Source organism: Triturus cristatus, chromosome 2_1 (assembly GCF_964204655.1).
Source record: "Triturus cristatus chromosome 2_1, aTriCri1.1, whole genome shotgun sequence".
Lineage (NCBI taxonomy): Eukaryota > Metazoa > Chordata > Amphibia > Caudata > Salamandridae > Triturus > Triturus cristatus.
The window spans coordinates 1,008,164,990-1,008,185,352 of NC_140581.1; positions in this window are offsets into that span (position 1 = coordinate 1,008,164,990).

Sequence of the window (20,363 nt, forward strand, 5' to 3'; positions counted from 1 at the left end):
CCTTACCTGAATCCCTGCGTTCGCCGACAAGTTTTCTTGATCCGGTCGCGTTCTCCATGAGATGTTGTATTGTTTTTAGCCATTTGCGCTGTCTCGCGACAGTTCGCGCCCGCAGTGACGTCATGCGTCGCGCGATCACGTCTTTCTTCTCGCGATCATGCACCGCGAGAACAACTCAAAACAAGATGGCCGCGCCCGCAAGCAACCACATGGGTAAGTTGGCGACCCGCAACCATGCAGAAAATCTCGCGAACATGCCGGAAAAAAACTTCCGCATCTTCGCGATATTTCTGCTTGTTTGCGATAATTTTAAACATTCTCGCGATAATTTGCGAAGGTTAATTCCGCAAATTCCGCCCACCCCTATTAATAATATGACCTGCATCCTGAGTCTACTAGACATAACAAAGGACCAAGCCAATGGGCAATAGGCAAGGCCACTGGAATTAAGTGAAAAAGGACAACCAAAGTATGCAGCAGGGTTGGCTAAATTGTGCAGCAAGAACAATCAATCAACAGGAATAATGCAGCACATTCTGTGGCAGTATTATTTCACTATTTTGCATTTTAACAAATATCAATGCTGTCTGGACAAGGGTATCACATATATATTACCAGTTTAACAACTTAGTACAGCAATCAGGAAATGAAGCCTGAGGAAAATTTGCAAACGATGTACCACTGCATGGCAACAAAAGTGACACTTTTTCAAAGTATCATTTGAACTGATTGAGCTAGAATCACTTTTATTGTTGAAATCTGACAAGTGTCCCACAAATGGTGGATTATGTGGCAAGGGTGATAAAACCATAGTTGTGTAGAATACACCAGGGCGGAGTGCGGAGCACAAGACCATCTTGATATTCAGGGTGTGCACCAAGAGCACTATAGTCATGCATGGACCTGGGGACAAGATTTGCAAATATTTTGTATTGGGTTTGTGTTACTTTTTTAACGCAGACCTAACTCAAAATCCAAGTTGGTATTTACAAACCAACGCAAATGGAGATTTGAGTTGGTTGGTAACCAAAAGCAACACAAAGCAGCACAATGTGTTACTTTGCATCAAGACGCCATTCCTTGAGTTCTACATGGGTGTTCCCATGCATCACTCATGGATTTTGATGCTAATCCATATCTGCAGAAATTGTATACTTGGATTTGAGCCAAAGTGCTGCACCTCCCTGTGTCTGGCATAACGAGGAAAAACATTTTTACTGCTACATGTTTCCCTCTTTGCATGTGTGCTAGAATTATTCTGCAGCACACATACAAAGGGAAACTTGCCTTAAAGCATAGTGTTTGTGCAGGAAAGGACCCCTTCATGCGCAAAAGCTATGCTGACCACAGTGCAGAAACCCTTGCATTATGGTGCAACCCTTGCATTATGGTGCAAGGTTGCCTGCATTGGTGCACGGCTGCTGAAAGTTCACCAGGGAAGAGATAGGTTAGAACTGCCTGCTCAAGGGTTTGGGCTTGCACCTCCTGACTGATGATCATGAGAGTAAAGCTGCAGATTCGAGGACTGAGGTTTGGTAGCTAGCTTGGTGGTCTCTGCTTTCAGCACCACCAGCAGCAGCTCCTCTCCTAAGGTGGATAATTGTCGCCCCACTGCTCTGTGAGCAGGTCAAAAAGGAAAAATAAAATGATAATGTACTGGCTTAGGTGTGGGGTGGGGTTGGGCTGGCCACAGCAGGGGGGGTGGGGTTGTGGGCACTCTCGAAGTGTGCCTGACGGTTTGGCAGGCCGTCTTGGACAGCCAAAAAGTCATACACACTTAGCATGTTCTTTACCCGACTGTATTGCACATCCTGGGTAGAGACCATGCACAGGCTCCCAGTTCCTGTCTGGGCACCGAACCATGGCACTCAGCCCAATCACGATGCTGCTGTCATGCTGGTGACAGCAGCGTCGTGATTGGCTAGGGGAGCCTGTGTACTTCCTGCTCATAGGAGTCAATGACCAAAGAGGACCGAGAAGCTGTGGACGGACTACAGGTAAGTGATTTATTTTTTCATCTCCCTCATCCCCCCAGCCCACTTCCCCTGTTAAATAGCAGCCACCACCTAGCACCACTTCTACTAACTACGGCCTGACCTGAAGACCAAGAGCCCAAGCAAAGGATGTGGGTAGAGGCCCAAGTTCTACCCAATTGACTGAGTTCTGCGGTGCCTTGAATAGCAGGAGTGATAGCGTTGATTATTTCACTTATTATGTCAAATGTGATATCACCGGTAATGCAATGTCTCCCTGTGCACAATCATAGTGCCTACAAGACTTCACTTCAGGTAACACCGTTTGTGTTGATTGATAGTGAATAGGTGATCATTATAACAGTTGTGAACAAACTAAAAAAAGACCATTCATTATAATTATTCATGTATTATCATATTATTTAATTTTGCGTTGCTGTTCTTATTCCTTTAACATCGTGAGTAGTTTGTTCCAGTGCACAGTTCACAGTCAAATTAGGTTGAGAACGCCCTAGTGCAGTGCAGGGAGGCCCTACATGGTTACAGATAAACATCTAAAAATAATAAGCCAAAAACAACAAAAATCAAAGCCTCTATAGATAGAAATATCCCATCAAAAGAACATTCACATGGCTGTATGTTGAGACATTCATAATAAGATATCTAGAACAGTTATACATAATTTTAATACTGATATGAACACCTTAGGCTGTTACTAGTCAGTTGAAGCTATTGAAATGACAAGACTTGAAAAATATCTATGATGGTTGAATAAGCTCAACAGTACTTACTTACTGCAGGCAACATTATGTAAAATGATACCATCATTAATTATCTTTGTTTCATGTTCACATAAACCTTGAGCTGAAACCTTTATTTTTTCCACCAGCTCTAAGTACCTCTGAGGATAAGGGACAGTGGAAACGTGTTATGCTCTCTTGTAACTAAACATGATATCAAAGTTGATTATGTACCTCTGGTGGTTATATGGCTGAGGTGAGTCATCCATACTTGAAGTAAACACCTTGCAATGTTCATGGGTCCTCTGCTATGCTAGAAATTCGTATGGCTGTGTTAGACATCCATGTGAAAGAATTTTGAAATGATCTTAAATATTTTACACTGCCATTAAGCATAAATTACAGGGCAACCTGTTAGGGAATCGGGATAGATACACCTATATAAAAATGGATCCCCCAGGGTAAATCTCCCAATGAACAATCAAGAGTGATTCAGGTACTTACGATAGGTTATGCAACCCCTACTATATTAAACCTAATCACAAACAATTTAACTAATATTAACATCCAACCTAGGTGATTCAACAAATTCAAGGGATTAGAGCACAAAAAAAAATATTGTTTCATCACAGATTGTTTACCTTTTCGCATTTTTTAAAACAGAAATTGGATTACAAACAAAATAATATAGAATGATGTTGAAGGAATTGCCAAGCACACTGTGAGAGTGATGGGTTAACAAATCATATACAATCCTCAGAGAATCTTTAACTAGGATTGAACGAAATGGAAAAAACATACACAATTTCAGCATTTTAGTTCATGACAAGACACTATATTTTCCATAAAAAAATTGACATTTCAATACAAGGACATTCAATGAGGGTGATGATCATCCTTAGGTCAATAGCATACGAATAAGGCGCCCATGTGTCTAAGAACAGTAATAATCATAATTAACAATTTAGGAAACACACAAAACATATATTTGAGCCAAATGACAACATTATCAATTGCAATGCACCTGGCCGATCAAGAGTGTGTATGTTCAAATAAGTAGTGGGAGTTGCTTTCCAGACTAAACTAAGAAGAAAATCACCTGTAAGATGTGCCACAAAGCGACTGAGTTGTAAGACACTGGCATTTCAAAAGATCCCATACATATTCAAAATGAGCAGATGAAAGAGGAGAGCTGTGGTATGTGGGTTATTCAACAGCAACCAAAAGTTGAAGATAACTCCACAAATCAAATGAAGAAGGAGTCCATTAGTTAAATAGATGGAATGAATCAGAAAAACTCAATGGTAGAAAATGGGATAGAGCTGGGGAGGTGTACCATTAGTCATGATCAGAGATTACTAATCAGTATATGGTGACGTTCCACTTTAATATTTAATATTGTGCTACCACAAACCTATGGACAAAATATTGAGCACCAAAATATAACAAATTGAGTATGAATAGGTAAGTTTATGTTTACTTTACTTAACTTCTTAATCAGTCGAGGGAGAGAGAAGAAGCTGAGATCCATTCGGCTTCCAGGCAATAAGTATTTTATTAAAGGGGAATTGATCACTTGTCCTGAAGTGTTACCAGGGTCGTCGGTACTGGCCGTCTTGTAAAAAAACCCTCATTCACGTACAGTGGAACTGGGCGGTATATCTTGATTACCCGCTTTTGTAACTACATGAAAAGCATCATCATGGGGTCTAATCGTATGCTTTCCCCTACCTGGAGGGAGACCAACTGGTGATTCAGTAGTGATCAGAAATGAAAGAAAAGTGAGTTTAAAATTATCTCCATCATTCCAGCATGAGTCTTTATTCTATTGGAGATGTGGCAAGGTTAAAAATAGAGGGCGGTGCGTATCTAGAAGGGCTACTGTTCTATAGCACCTACTGTGAATAAGTATGTGGTCGACATGTTTCAGGCCTAACGGTGCCCTGTTGGCTCAGAGGGCTTTCTTCAGGACCAGGTTATGGCACATAAGTGATTTGGGACGTGCGCGAGTAAATTTTGCACTTACCCTTCTTCGCAGTGAGCTATTGTGTCATTGGATGGTTATTGGTATATAGTACCAAAACTGGAGAAAGGAAAAGGAAAAAGACCATGACAACAGAATATGATATCAATTGTACACATTTTTTGATCTATTGCGATCCATGTCTGTCATCAAAGATGTCAATCAAAATCAATGGGGAATGGATCACTTGTACCTGCAACCAGGGTCCGGGTGTTCTAACCGTCAGTACTTAAAAACCCTCATTCACATAAACAGGTCGTTTGGCGGTTTATCTTGATTCTCCGGCTGTATCAGATACGTGACAGCATCATCATTGGGTCTCACCTGGAGGGAACCACTGGTTGTTTTAGTAGTGATCAGTGATGGGGGACGAGTGAAAGTGCTCAAGTGAGGTGAGCTGGTTAAAAAGTGATCCTCAATCTACGTAAACTGTAACTTTATTCAGTTTGGTGTATGGAGAGAGTATAAAAACAGTGTTGTGCAAAAGGGACCTATTTATGAGTCCTTTGCACTCAATCAAATGGTCGACATATTTCAGCCCCTTGGGGTGCCCTGAGGGATCGGGGGGGTTTCTTCAGGACCTAGAAATCAATATAGGAGATGGCTAATGTCCTATTCTTAAGGTATCTGTTCAGAATATTAATTATCTGAATGTAAGGTCAATAGTACCTGGAGTGGGAAAAAGAGAAACAAAATGGAGACAAAAAACATGTAGTGATACTGAATGTGAGTTTTTGAATTAAAAACAGTTTGAGTGGTCTCATGATGATGGTCATATTGTTCAACTTGAACATGTCATAAAAGGTAATAGCAAATAAGAAAAATGGCAATTCTTTATACGCTGTACATAATATAGATAGATACCACAGAGGACAAACGGGCAGGTGAGCTGTCCTATGGTTGGTTCATTTTCACTCCTGTGAGTGTTCATTGTGACCAGTAACATTTATAGCATGTATTTTCTAAAGTGAACCTGGCTTCAAAGGGTATTCTTGCGAAGTGCTCGTGATTATTTGAAGAACAGTTGAATACCCATATCGCATTATTGTGCTAGTCGTTGGCAATGCACGAATGTATACATATACATATGGCATTGATTGATTAAGTAGTGTTGTTTCTGCCTGTGGCTGAAAACGCATGGTTAACATGATGTTCGGGGACTTAATGAGCGGTCAAAAGCAAGTTTCTTATTAACGGAACGTGTGCAAATAAAAACAAGAAAGCGCACTGTCGAACGTGTCCGGTTGTTTTAGTTGTGTGGCGTGTGTATTTAAAGCACGAGTTCTGTGGCGTGCAGGTTTATAGAGTAGCGTGATAATAGACCTCACAGTGTCGCGCGTGCATTCAAGGCGCGAGTTCTGAGTGGGGTACATGTAGCATGCAGGTTTGGTAGGCAAGGATACGGGTATTAACACAGTACGGCCCGTGTCATTGATTATGGCGCTGAAGAAACAGGCAAGAGTACTTGTATTTACAAGGTGGGGCGCGTGTATACCAAATACGAGTTCTATGGCGCGCAAACTTTCAAAAAGGCAGACAGGAGTTTGTGCAGTGTGGCGCGTGTACACTCAGCGTAAGTTCTACGCAGGATAGCGTGCAAGTTTGGTAAGCATGAAAACAAGCATCTACACAACGCTGCGCGTTTCATCAAAGCGCCTACCTCACGGAGTCCTAATTAGGGCTTCATGGGTAAAACTGAAAGTGCTGCGCTTTTCTGAAAGGTTAAGAGATTGCAAGTTAGCATTGTTCTCGGCATGATACATTACGTGTGCTGCGGTGACGGTGGAGTCCTTCAGCTCTCCATACCTCATTCAGCAGGCTGCACGACTTGTACTGATGCTTCTATCAGGTTCCCGGGTGGCTCGAGAGTTGTGACGAGCAGCCATTAAATATCAGAGCCACCAGTTGTTAGTGAAGAAAGACTACCAGAATATTTGAACCATTAGTTGTTGTTGAGAAAAGAAACATGAAATGAATGTAAATTCATTGTGTTGGGTCTTAATTGTTGGACAACTGTTGGGGAGTCTGTAATAAACTAGTTCTTGGTTAAGTAAGATGATCATCGTTATATTAACCATCTGTGGTGGATTTGGGGATTTATTTTATGCTGAGCCAGGGAATATTATCATTTAATCCTGTTGAATCTGTCTTCAAGCAGTGTACCCATCTCTGCTCTTTCTCGAAGAGTATTGTTTCGGCATTCTAGGTGGTGCCGATCAGTATTTCAATGACAACCCAGTTTAGGTCGTCAATGGAGTGATCTTGTTCGATATAGTGGGTACTCATTTTGGTCGTTCCACGTTTGCACTTTACATTACTCCTGCACTCACAGATCTGCTGTTTTATTTTGCGACAGGTCATTCCAACATACCTAAGGTTACAGGGACAAGTAATCATGTAGACAACATGTGTTGAATTACAGTTAGTGTGTTGTCTAATTGTCCATTTTAGTTCTGGTGTTAGTTGGATGTATTTCGTGGTGGTGGTTAATTTGCATACTGAGCAGTGTCCACGGGGTAGTGGCCAGTGACTGGTTGCATATTCCATAGTGTGTTGGCGGTTTCATTCATTTTCGGCTTTTGGGGTCATGTATGTACCAGGATATCTTTGATATTTCTTGTTCTTCTGTTGGCGAATCTTGGTTTTGGCCAGTCTAGCGAGCCTGATGTTACTATGCGCCAATTTTTGTTTATTATCTTTTTGACTGCGTTGCTCGCTATACTGTATGTGGTGAAGCAGGTCAGTGTGTCCTGAGCAGGGATTTGGGTGTTGTTTCAAGGAGACTTTCTCTTGGTTGGTTCCTCGCCCTCTTTTGGCACTTCACCACTGCTTTGGCTGGGTAGTCCCATCTTGATAGTTTTGAGCACAGATCGTTGGCTTGTATCTTGTAATCCGTTAGTTCGCTGCAGTTTCGTTTGAGGCAAAGAAACTGACTGTAAGGTAGAGTGGGCGTGGGTGGGAGCTGTTATAGGAAAGAAGGCTGTTCTTAGCGGCTGGTTTGAAGAAAATCTTGGTTCTGATGATGTTATCCTCCACGTAAATGGTTAGGTCCAAGAAGTCCAGGTGTTTTCTGTCGGCGGTGTAGGTGAACTTGAGGCATTGATCTTGCGTATTGATTAAGGGTGGGCGGACAACTCCGTTCCGCCCACGGAATGTGCGGAGATTTGCCTTTCCGCCTTCCGCGATATAGGCGGAGAAACAAAGCAAATGTCCGCACACTCGGGCATAACGGATGTTGGCCGCCCGCCTCCCGCCCGCAGTATTAAATACATTAAAAAAGCAATTTTTAATTAACCTTCCCGGGCTTCCATCCTTCTCCATCGCGTCTTCTTGTGGGAACTGCGTATGCGCGGGAGCCCGCACATGCGCATTCCTCGGCAGGAACGCGCATGCATAGTTCCCAGAAGAAGACGCGATGGAGAAGAATGGAAGCCCGGGGATGCCGCCGATAAGGTAAGGTTATTTAAAAATTGCGTTTTAATGTATTTAATACTGCAGGCGGGAGGCGGGCGGGAGGCGGGATGTGCGTAACGGAACTATACGGAGAGTGTGGAGATTGGTTCCATCTTCGTGCCTCTCAGCGTAGGTCCCTTACGCACATTACGCCCACACTTAGTATTGATCCAGTCATGAAACTTGTGTAAACTGTTTTCATTGCCTTCCCAGATCACAATGACGTTGTCTATATACCGCTTCCAGAATCGGATCTTAGATAGGTAAGGTTTGTTCGTATTCTGTATGAATGTTTTCTTGAAGCTGCTCACATAGAGTCTGGCCACACTAGGGGCACATGTGCTTCCCATGGATTTTCCGTGGCATTGTTGGTACATCGTCCCATTGTACTCAAGGTAATTCTCTGTAAGCGCAAGCCTGTAGCATTCCAGGACAAAGTGTCTCAGTGTTTGGTGAGGACAGTTTGTTTCAAAGAGTAGTTCCTCCAATGTCTCCATTGTTTTCTGTTGGGGCAAGCTAGTATACAGGCTCTCTACATCTAATCCGACTAGGAGCATGGTGTTATTCGAGAAGGTCTCATCCTTCAGGAGTTTGAGTAGATCACGTGTGTCTTTTAGGTAGGTTGGTGTCGTTTGTAGCATGGGTCTTAGGTATTGGTCGGCAAATTGGGAGAGTGGTTCGAGGACCGACCCAATACCTGACACAATCGGGCGGCCAGGCGGTGGTCTCCTTGCCTTGTGTTTCTTTGGGAGCGAGTAAAAGTGGGGTACTTTTGGTGAAATCGTCCTCAAGAAATCTGCCTCATTCTTGGAGAGCCACCTGTTCACTTCTGCTTCTTCCACCATCATTCTAATCATTTGTTGTAGTCTGAGAGTAGGGTCTGCTTTGATGATTCTGTAGAATTTATCATCTGAAAGAAGTTCGAGGCATTTTTGGTCATAGCTGTCTTTGTTTAGAAGGATAATCCCTCCGCACTTGTCGGTGGGTTTGATTATGAGGTCCTTGTGTAGTCTGAGTTCCTCTAAAGCTTGTTTTTCAGCCTTGGTGGTATTCATCAACGGTTTCTTGGTTTGTTTCTTGATGTCTTCCACCTCCTTCATAACTGCCTGTTCGAAGGTTTGGATTTCTATTGGAATTTGGTGATTCAATGGGCAAAAAGGTGATTTAGGCAGTAGTGGTGTGTTGCTCTCCTCTTTGCGTGAGGACATTGTAGTGAACTGTGCAGCAGAATGGGCACTTAGTTCTAAAGAGTTTATGCGACCTCAAACGTAGGACCACTGTTTTAGTGAGTGACACAACTTGAACAAGAGGAATATTAAAAAGAAATATTGATCTCATTGTGTAAATGCCAGTCTGAGTGTGCCTGTCGGTGTGGTATATCAGTGGATAACATACATGTAGCTGCATGGGCGTGGTGGACCGTTAATGGTGAATGTGTCTGGGGGGAGAGAAAGAGAAAAGCGGAAGGAGATGAGCAAGGGGCAAGGAGAAGGGTGTGGAGGGCCGGGACGACTGATGGCCGAGGGCATGTATACTCATTGGTCGGTGTAGTTCCCATGAACCTAAGGAAGCCAAGGGTCCTATGCCAATGAGAGGGTCTAAGAGGGAGGGCGTGCTGTGGATAATTTATTCTCGATCACTGTCAGGTAATCCTGCTAATAAGTAGGAGTTAGCAGCGGTGGTGCTGTCGCTCGCGCTGCGGTCACCAGTTGGTTTGTGTGTTCCGACACTAGCACCCTGCGGAGATCAAGGAGCCACACTTACATATTGGGACCCAGTGGCACCTTCCACGTCATGGCTCTCTTACTTTTGGCGAGGCCCAGGGCAAGATCTAAAAATGTATTCATGGTCTTTATGAGATGCGCTGCGTTTCGTGATGCCCAACAGGAAGTGAAGAGGCTCCGCTTCTGCCTGGATGTCTGCCCCCTCTGTGAGTGTAGTAGCCACTTCGGTCCAGAATGTTTGGATACCAGTGCAGGTCCATACCGTGTGTGTGAATGTGCTCCCGGGTTCCGACACCTAGGGCATATGTCAGCGGTAGCGGGGTACATGCGTGCCAACCTATGGGGTGTGAGATACATGTGGTGGAAGTAATTAAATTGAGTATACCTCAGTCTGGCATTCGTTGAGATAGTTTTTGGGTGATTAAGGCATTGCGGCCACTGCTTATCAGAGAGGGTGGTGGACAGCTCGGTATCCTAAATATTCACGGAGTGTCGACAGTGCAGGCGAATCTTCTAGTCTAAAAGAGGTGTAGATGGCTGTTATGGTATGCCTAACCCGAATGTGCGTGAGCAGCATTTGCAGCATGGGCGACGTGGGAGGTTCTGCTCGGTAGATTACCCATGCTCGCAAGGAGTGGCATGTAAGCAGAGCATGTAGCAGGAAGGAACCCTGCGGTACCTCATATGTTTCTACTACTTCCTCGAATGTTTTAGTTGTGAGTCTGCATACATTTCTCCCCATGTGTCCAACCCTCTTTCCCTCCAGAGCCTCAATTTTGGGCGTCCATGGCAGGAGAACGTACCTGGAAGTATCATCAGGGGTAGGCCAGGGGCATAGGGCATAGTCCGGTCTTTAGGCATCACATATCTGGACCAGCTCCGTCTGGACGCTGCCATTAAGATGTGACCTTGTTGTTTCTGGGTCGGAGTAGTTGTTCCCGACATCCATTCCAGCAATATTGGGGGATCCCAAGCCAAGGCCCCCGTGGCCATCTCGGAGATGGCCACCCGGCCTATGGGGGACAAGGGGAGGCCCAGCCAGAATGGGAGAGTCGAGCAGGCTCTAGTTATGGCCCGACCGAGATTGCCATCAATAGTATCTGCCCCCAGATGATAGACCTGAACCCCCAGATATTTAAAGGTATCAAGCCTATCATCCTCATAATAGCTTAAAATGGTATTGCTAGACATACCTTTGTTTGTAATAGAATTTTTCAAACACAAAATTTGGAACACCAATCAGGTATTTGATGGTATATGCTACCTTGGACTCCTCTATCTGTAATGATAATGAATGACAAAAGACCTACAATCTTAGTTGTATCATGAATATGTGGTACTTGTGGAGATCCCTGACAGGTGGGTGAGGAGAGATGCCACTGGAGTTTTAAGAACTACCAGCTGGACTATGGGAGGTGATGCAGGATAGGCCATAGCTGGCGCTTAACCTGAGACAGAGGTTCATGGCCTCATGGTTGAGTCTGGGCTTGCATCAGGTCTACACTCCTGGGAAATCTAGTCAGTTGTCTTTGATTTGTTAGCCACATAACAAATGAGACCAATGAGATTTGCTCTGAATCCATGCTACCCACAAAGTATCTTGACACAATTAGTTGTTAAAAGAGACATTGTTTACAGAAGTGAGAAGGGATTATGATGAGAAAAGGAGGAATGAGATAAGAATATACTTTCAGATGTATCAATATCTGTTAAGGATGCATACAACTCACTGGGGCAGTACAGATATGAGAGGTAAGAAAGACTGTAGGCCCTAAAAGTAGGAAACAATAAAGGTTTACTCTAGGGTGAACCTTGTATTGCTTTTTGTGAGGCAATAGGGGCATCTACCAACTGCATCGCATCCTTGCTTTAGAGGTGATTGCAGCACTCTTTAGATTACGCACAAGACTGGAGTGATACAAACCAGTGCCCACTACAAGAATGCTTGCAACGTAAATAGAGTATTACCATTGTTCACACTAGTTTTTGTGATCAATGTCAGATGAAGGGATTTTCTAAACTGCCTCTTCCAAAGTCCCATTATGTGCCCAATTTTCTGTGGTCTGATTACAGTCTCTAAAGACACCGCTTAACCCAAGCTAATCGTCACTTTTCTATTCGCTTCTCGCAAGCAAAGTCTCTTCTGCGGTTTTGCCGAAGAGATCGGTCCCCCTGTTTACCTGTTATATATATATATGGTAAAGTGGTCCCGAAGCCACTGCCCCAGCCGTGCCCGGGTCTATAGAAGTGAGGAAGTCAGGGGAAACTCTAGTGCAGACGTCAGCATGCAAGTGACTTGCCTAATGTCCTCACTCACTTAGAGTGGCAGAGTGAGGCCCAGTTAATGCTGTAACTCGCTTTCTCCAGCTCCCCTATGAAATATGACGATGAATGCTTAGAAGAGCTTTAAAAAAAATAATTTCAGATTTATCGGAAAGCGTTTAACTAACCTTACAAAAGGAATGACATTTATAAGTGTGATATGATCAGCCTGCCAACAAGAAAGCATCTATATTATTAATGAGAATAACTATTTAACCAAGAGTGAGAAGGGATGTCCCTTTACCCTAACATTATTCTAAATGTACATAAAGGAACTGCAAAAGAGGGTCAGAGAGAATTAAAACACCAAAACATTTGCACTGACAACATCTGTTAATTTGCACGAAACTAACAAAAGCTGTATTGCTTAACTGAGTAATATCAAGATTCAAAAATGAACCATCATAACATGGACATATTGTTTTGGTATGGTAGAGACTATAACACCTAACAATAGAACAATTATGGTATTTATAGGTTTTAGTTATCGGAAAAGAAAAAGATCAGATGGGGCACTTTAAAATAAAATCATGGACCTTACAAAGCAGGAGAGCAAAACGTGTTCAAGTCTCCAGTTAGGGATCATTGTAAAAATGGTTATACTTCAAGACATGTTTTCTGTTTTTTGTTTTAGTTTGTACCATGTTATCTCAAAAACAGTAAAATCATGAATTCAAGAAAGATCAAAGCTTAGTAAATAAGCACAGGATGCAGGCTATCGGCTGAGAACGCCGTGACCACACCCCCTTTCCTCTTCCGATGCCAAATGCAGGGGAGTTGGAGGAGACTCGCTAAGCTAAGCCGTGGAAGCCGAAAATGCAGAGGACGCCGTAAAGCGTTGTGACCCGGGGGGAGGGGGGAATGCGAACAATTCACCAGCGCGACCCGTGTAACCCTGGGTAATGGGAGGCGGGGAAGCCTGGGTCAGAGCAATATTGGAGTGTTTTTTAAAAGGTGGTGGTTTTTAAAAGGTGGTGTTTTGTAACCAGTTCCGTTTTCTCTAGACTGGAGATTTGTGTGATAACAACATGAAAACAAGCATTACTAACTGTTCCTTTTTAATAACATTAGATCACTTTCTTATTTTATTTTGAAAGGCACTGACAAGATGAGTGTGCCAAAACGCGAATACCAGCACCTGCCCATTGAGGCAGGATGTATTTTTCTAACCTGCATTTCTTTTTCTCTAATACAGATACTACGTGTTCATCAATAACTGTATGTATATAACCAAGTGCGCTCAATAGGCGCACGTTATTAGTCTAATTTTTCACCTTAATTTAGGTTTCTGCACGGAGTGGTACACGTGGGGCAGGATCCCATGCTGTCCTGAAGAAGAGGTTAGGGGATACCTCGAAACATGTTGACAAAATAATAGGCAATATAACCACATAACAGTTATATTTTTCCTGTTATTAACCCCTTTTTATCTTACCAGGTAGGAGTAGGAATAAATTGTTAACTCACTAGTTAGGTATTTTTAACTAACACAAACACCACTCCCCCAACACTGCACAATACATAGTTTCACACAAAAACGTGCTCCTACGTAAATCTCGCAAGTCGTAGCACGCCCCAAGCAGTAGATGCTTGGGATGGCCCCAATGATGAAGCATGTCACCTAGGGGAAACCCTGGGTGAGTGAGGGGACTCTAGAAAAGCATTTTTCTTTTCTAAATTGTTGAGGCTCACCAATTTGGTGAACCCACTGTCTGTTGACTTAGGCTAGTTTCTCATGATCCATTATCTATGGATCAATTGAGTGTACTTTAATGATATAGGAGGATGAACCTAGCCTGAACCTCCTTCTCCCTCTTATTCTGACAGATAATTGCATATAGTTAGTTATCTTGTTTGAGCTCCTCATTTCTCATTCATAAAAATTGTTTTTTATTTTAGGAAAGGGGGGAGGGAGACCGGTAGCACTAGGCACCAAGTCATAGTGACAGTTAAGGGGGGGAGGGCAGTGTGCCAGATGAGAGCAGGGACGGAGATCTTCTCATGGGGGCGTTGGGAGTTGGGTGGGGTCACGGGGGTGGAAAAGGGAGCATGGGGAAAAAACAAAATCCATTTTTTAAATCCGTATGCTTTCATTTTCATTTATTTATAGACTTATATTTTTCCAGATCTCAGACGGGGCCTTTGATCATCATTGTAGCCCTTCAGCACATCTCTATCTATGGTATTAGGCTATTCAGATTTTACCTTGCCTGTTGCTAATGGATAAAAAGAGAACTTTAATAGTTTCTTTCAATGTTAATGGACTTAACAACAAAAAGAAAATGCGGGCTATTGAGGCACGGATTAAGACAGAAAATCCAGCGGCCATTTTATTACAAGAGACCCATATACCAGCGGGGAAACTAGCAGATTTCTCAATGTTTAGGTCCTTGGCAGCTCATAGGGGTTTCTCTTCATCTTCGGCATCTCATAGGGGCACGGCGATTTTCTCAGTAAAAAACTCCAGGCCAACATTGTCAATTCTTTAAATGATCAGAATAGAAGGTGGTGTTGGGCCACCTGTAATCTAGGGGGCATATTTTTAACATTCGTCAGCATATATGCCCCTGTGCAAGATAACCCTATGCCACATGAGGAACTTTTTCAATCATTAATCCAAGTACCTGGCGAATTGATTTTAGGGGGACTTCAATTTTCTAATGGACCCTAAGATCGACTCCTCTGCTTTGTCCAAAAAACAGTTAAAACCTAAAACATTGAGAGCTTTGCAAAATTATAGCTTGACTATGGATATTTTGGATCCCTGAAGGGCGGCATTTCCCACTAAGATTGCCTTTATTTGCTCCTCAGGTAGATTTCGTACCTCATCACGCATTGATTTCTTTCTCATTTCCAGGAGATTGATTTTTAGCCAGCAGAGAATCCTACAGAATGGGTTTTCGGATCATGTAATGGTGATTCTAGAGTTACAGCTAGGTAAATACACCATGACTCCCAAAAGATTGATTTTAAATAGGGAATACTTATCAGATGAGAACTGGGTACTTTTGATTAAATCTGAGACTACAGAATTCTTTGAGCGAAATTATGAATCAGCACCTCCGCATTAGGTCTGGGACTCGTTCAAGGCCTTTCTAAGGGGACTGGCCATAGGGAAGCATGCAGATGCTTTTCGGAAAGTCAGGGAAGAAAAGCAAACATTAGAACAGAAAGTGCAAAAGTCCTTTGATACATTTCTCAGCAGTCCTTCAGCTTTTAACCAACGACAGCTGGATCAGGCTAAGCGGGATCTTAGTGAAAAATATTATCTCAAAGGTGAATCTTTATCAGCACCACAGGCAAAAAATATATGAAGATAGTAACTATACTGGGAGGTTTCTGGCGTGGCAGGCTAGAGAGCAGGCCGTAATTAATCAAATAACTGCCTTGAAATGTCCTATAAATGCTTCCCGAACTGACGAGCCGGCGGCAGTAGGCGATATAATGTTACAGCATTATAGGAGCATATACGGCCAACAACAGACTATTGATATGATCACCCTGCAAAATTTTCTTCAGAATCATGAACTGCCTGTACTTTCAGATGATGAGAAATTAAACATGGCGAGTCCTTTTACAAAAAATGAACTGGAGGATGTGATTAAAAATCTCCTGAATGGTAAAGCCTGTGGGCCGGATGGCCTCCCGGCGGAATTTTTTAAAACATTTTCCAGTACCATTTCAGATTATTTTTTATTGCTGGCCAACTCAATTTTAGAGGGGGGGGGGATGATACCATTGTCATTTAGAAATGGGAATATAGTCAGTTTTTAAAAAAAAGGCAAGGGCTGTGAAGACCCCAATTCCTATCATTCCATCACGCTTTTAAACTCTGACTATAAAATAATCACTACACTTTTAGCTAATCGGTTAAACCGAATTGCCCCGCATTTGATTTACCCTGCTCAAAATGGATTCATTGCTGGCAGGCAGCTTGGTACTGATACGCATTATTTAGCGGAAGCACTAGATTATTTTGATACTCGGAAGATACCAGCTCTGATCCTCCTTTTAGATGTCGCAAAGGCATTTTATCTAGTTGTCTAGGAGACTTTATTTTTTATTTTGGCAAGTTTCGGCATACCTCCTGAGATCACAGTGCTGGTCCAGAAATTATATCTTAATACGTAAGCCAATATAATTATTAACAGCACGATGGTCGGCCAAGTTAAGTTTAAACAGGGAACTAGACAAGGATGTCCAGTGTCCCCGGTGCTATTTGCCTATTTTATTGAGCCGTTGGCGATTGCTATTAGGAATAGTACTGATATATGTCCTCCACTGCCAACTATGGCAAAATCGAAATTATATGCCGACGATATTATGCTTATTATAAAGCCTGAGGAGGAGGTTCAAGTAAAAACTTTTGAAATTTTTGAACTATTCGAACTGCTCGACGGTTATAAAATTAATTAAAGTAGACAGAAGTTATACAGTGTGGCGGAGCACCGATGGATCTGCACCTCGATATTCTGTCCTGTTTTAGTGCAAAACAGAAAAGATATCTTGGGGTTCATTTTTCGGCATGAATTATTGACTTATATGATTTGAATTTTGCCCCACTTTTACAAAAGGTCCAGGATCTATTCTTCCAATGGAATTTACTTCCACTAAACATTTTGGGCAGGGTTAAAATGTCAGTTCTTCCGTTGTTTAATTTTCTCTTCTCAGCAATTCTCTGTGTTTTAATGAGTTCCTTTTATATGGGGAAAAAAGGTCCCCCGAATTGCACTTAGCACTTCATATGAGGAATTGGAAAATGGCGGATTAGCTCACCCAAATTTGAGGGATTATTACTTTGCGTATTTTGCACAATACATGTCCAGATTTAAGCCGGAACTGCAATCAGGTCTTTTTATTAATTAATTTATTAATTTAATTTGTAAAGAAAATAAGATCCACTGCCTAGTTACAATTGTCAAATCTTCTAAATCAGTACGATATAAGTGCATACAGTGGTTTTTCCATAGACGTCAGGCCTTTTATAGAAGATATTCTATTCTCGTAATGACCCCTTCGACTCCATTATCTGGCCCTATTTTACATTCCGGGATAAGAGAATCGTTGGTAATCACACAAAGATGGGCAAAGGCTTTAGAAAAACTTCAGATTTTTTAAGGAATGATAGATGGCTGAATATAACCAAAATGTCTTATTTAATTCCAAATAATTTTCTTCTCCTTGGGTCGTATAATGTCTTTAGTACATTTTTAAGTAAACTAGATCTGGTCCAAATCATTGACCGGAAATCCTTAGTTTACAATCTATTAGAAAATGTTATGTTAAAGAGCCTGGGGAATGGAAAAAGCGCTTAGCCTCTATCAAAGGTATTGATTTGGAGGCGAAGGCCATAGCGAAATGGGCAAAACATGAGGAGATGAAAATTACAGCGAATATGTGGTCAGTAGTTAATAATATGAATTTTTGTACGTTAAGGGGAGCTACTTGGCGTAGGATGTTGTTCTTTAGTAAATGGCTACTTTATAGAACTCCACTTTTTCTATCTAAGATTTATTCCAACCAATCTGCACAGTGTTTCTGCTGCCATAATCATCCTTCCGCCAATTGGACACATATTATATCACAATACCCCTTGATTCTGAGGTTCTGGAAGGACATTTTTCACTATCTGGAACACGAATGTGGAATTTTTACAGGTTTAAATATTCAGTTAATAGTATTTGGTTATGACCCAGACCTTCTCCTGTCAGATAGGCTGATTAAATTATTATATATCGCAATGGCTGTCGATAGATCGCTTCTTAGATGACAATCAGATGCCATACCATCTAAATATGAATGGATTCAGAAAATGAAACAAGTACAAAAAGAGCGAACAAGCTTATGTATTAAAAACAGGCGGACTTAAGAAGTTTGAGAGGGTCTGGGTAGGCCATTTTGATTAAGATTTTAGCATTTAGCCTATCTCAGTGGAAGGATTCTTAATATGTCTGACTTCTATGCATAATAGTACCTGTATGTTAATCCATTTTATGACATTTGACATTTTCCATAACTTTTTACCATTTTAATGAATACAGGATTAATTAGTATATTGAATATATTTATCGATCTATATGTATCGGTATATGTCTAAGGTTTAATCAATTGGTTAGTGTGTAGTAATTATTAGCAGTGGATCCTGTTCCAGGATATAACGTGTGGGTTTTTAGGATGTACTGTTTCTGGTTAATTGGTGACATTTAACAATTCTATATTGTTTTGTTGCTCAACAGAGCAAGCTAAAAGTTAAAGGTAGATTTCAGGTCTTTTGCAATGTCCCGGAAGCACAGGAACTACTGCAAGAAATCTCGTTAGAGAAATCCTAATGGATATATTTGATGAATTTTATGGATGTATTTATGGATTTAAAAAATTCTATATGGATTTCAATAAAAAAATATTTTAAAAAGCTTAGTAAATAATTATATGCGATAAAACAGAACTCACACAATAAGTTAGTAAGACCTGAGGGGAAACATACAAAATGATTTCTCTCCAGTCTCATTGATGGATTATCAAACTAATGCTATTTAAAAGCAATAATTAAAACAACGATCTGTGAAAGGTTATATATTGACGTTTTCCAATTCAAAACATAATAAATAAAATCCAAGTGCACTGAGCAAGAAACCTCCATGACATAGGCAAGTATGCTGGATTGACAAGCTACTCTTGAATGATAAGCTTTCCGTCTCATTGACAAAAGCTTGGACAATTAAAAGGTAAACAATTTTAGGCGATGAGATAATAATAGAGTATGATGAATTTAGAAGGCATGTGGGACTAGATCTGAGTGGGTAAATAATTGTTGAGATTAAAAGCCACATAAATTCGGTCAAAATGACACACAAAAGTAGAGAATATGGGTCTCATGATAAAAGGCAATGAAAGACAACCGAGGGAAGAATGTAAAAATAAAATGGAATAGACAGCTGGTGTAAATGGTTGAATTAGGCAAGTTGGCTGAAACATAAACCAGGACGATATGACAGAAAACTTCTCCTATAAAGAGTCACCTAGACGCATTTAGCAAAATGTAGACGATCCTACAAGAACATTTTAATCAGAATAACTGACCCACACAAAATATGCACCTTTCACAGTGTTTATTGGCCTAGAATTAGCACTGTAAATCTGATTCACACCTAGTATACACACTTTCTCAAATATGAGTGGGAGTGACTGGAGTTAGATTAGTAAACCTGGCGCCCTCAATTTATGAGCTTTCCCTAATGTTTTTCAGACTGGAGTTAGAATAAGAATGTTACATCTGACCCCTCTCCCTAACATTTGTATATTCCCAAATGTAACTCAGACTGGAGTTAGAGTTACCATTCAAATATATGCATGATCATCTACTATGTTAGTAGTTCTGGAGTTAGAATAGTAAATCTGAGACTCCCAAATATATGCATCTTCACTAATGCTTTTGGGAATGGAGTTAGTAAATCTGACCAGTCTTAGTCCTAATATATGCACTTTCGATATTGTTTGAAAGACTGAAGAAAGATAATTCTGACTCCACCCAATCTAAGTAATCATCAGTATTCACTATCCTTGAAATCCGGATTTAATAGGAGCAAGGATATTTTCCACACTTCGCCAAACCCACAGCCAACTCCACAACACTATGGTGGAGTTATACAGTAGGCCTCAGGAAAAGCGAATGGGACAAAAGAATGAAACAGAGACACTGGATATCATCACACAGGATGATCGCACAGCTTAATCTTCAGTACTGGAGCACTAATATCTAGAGAGCAAAAGAGAGGGTAAGTATACTATAGTTTGAACATTGAGGTTTTTACTGAAAGTGGTGTGTATGATAGACCTTCACACTCTCTGTCTTGCCACTCCCTATTACAATTCGAAACTCAGCCTTTCTTCTGAGCTGAAACACAGGTACATTTTGATATAATGACTGAAAAACAATCTGAATTGCAATAAGCTTGTTTTCAAATGGAAGCTACCCTCAAAATGACAAATAGCTTTTCCTGCTTGGTTTGCTTTCAAGGTGACAAGTGGATAACTGTAACATAAAAGCATTTGACATTACTGCATGAGTAATTTATAACCCTGGTCATATATGTATTGATAATCTCTGATATAAGCATACCATACAACT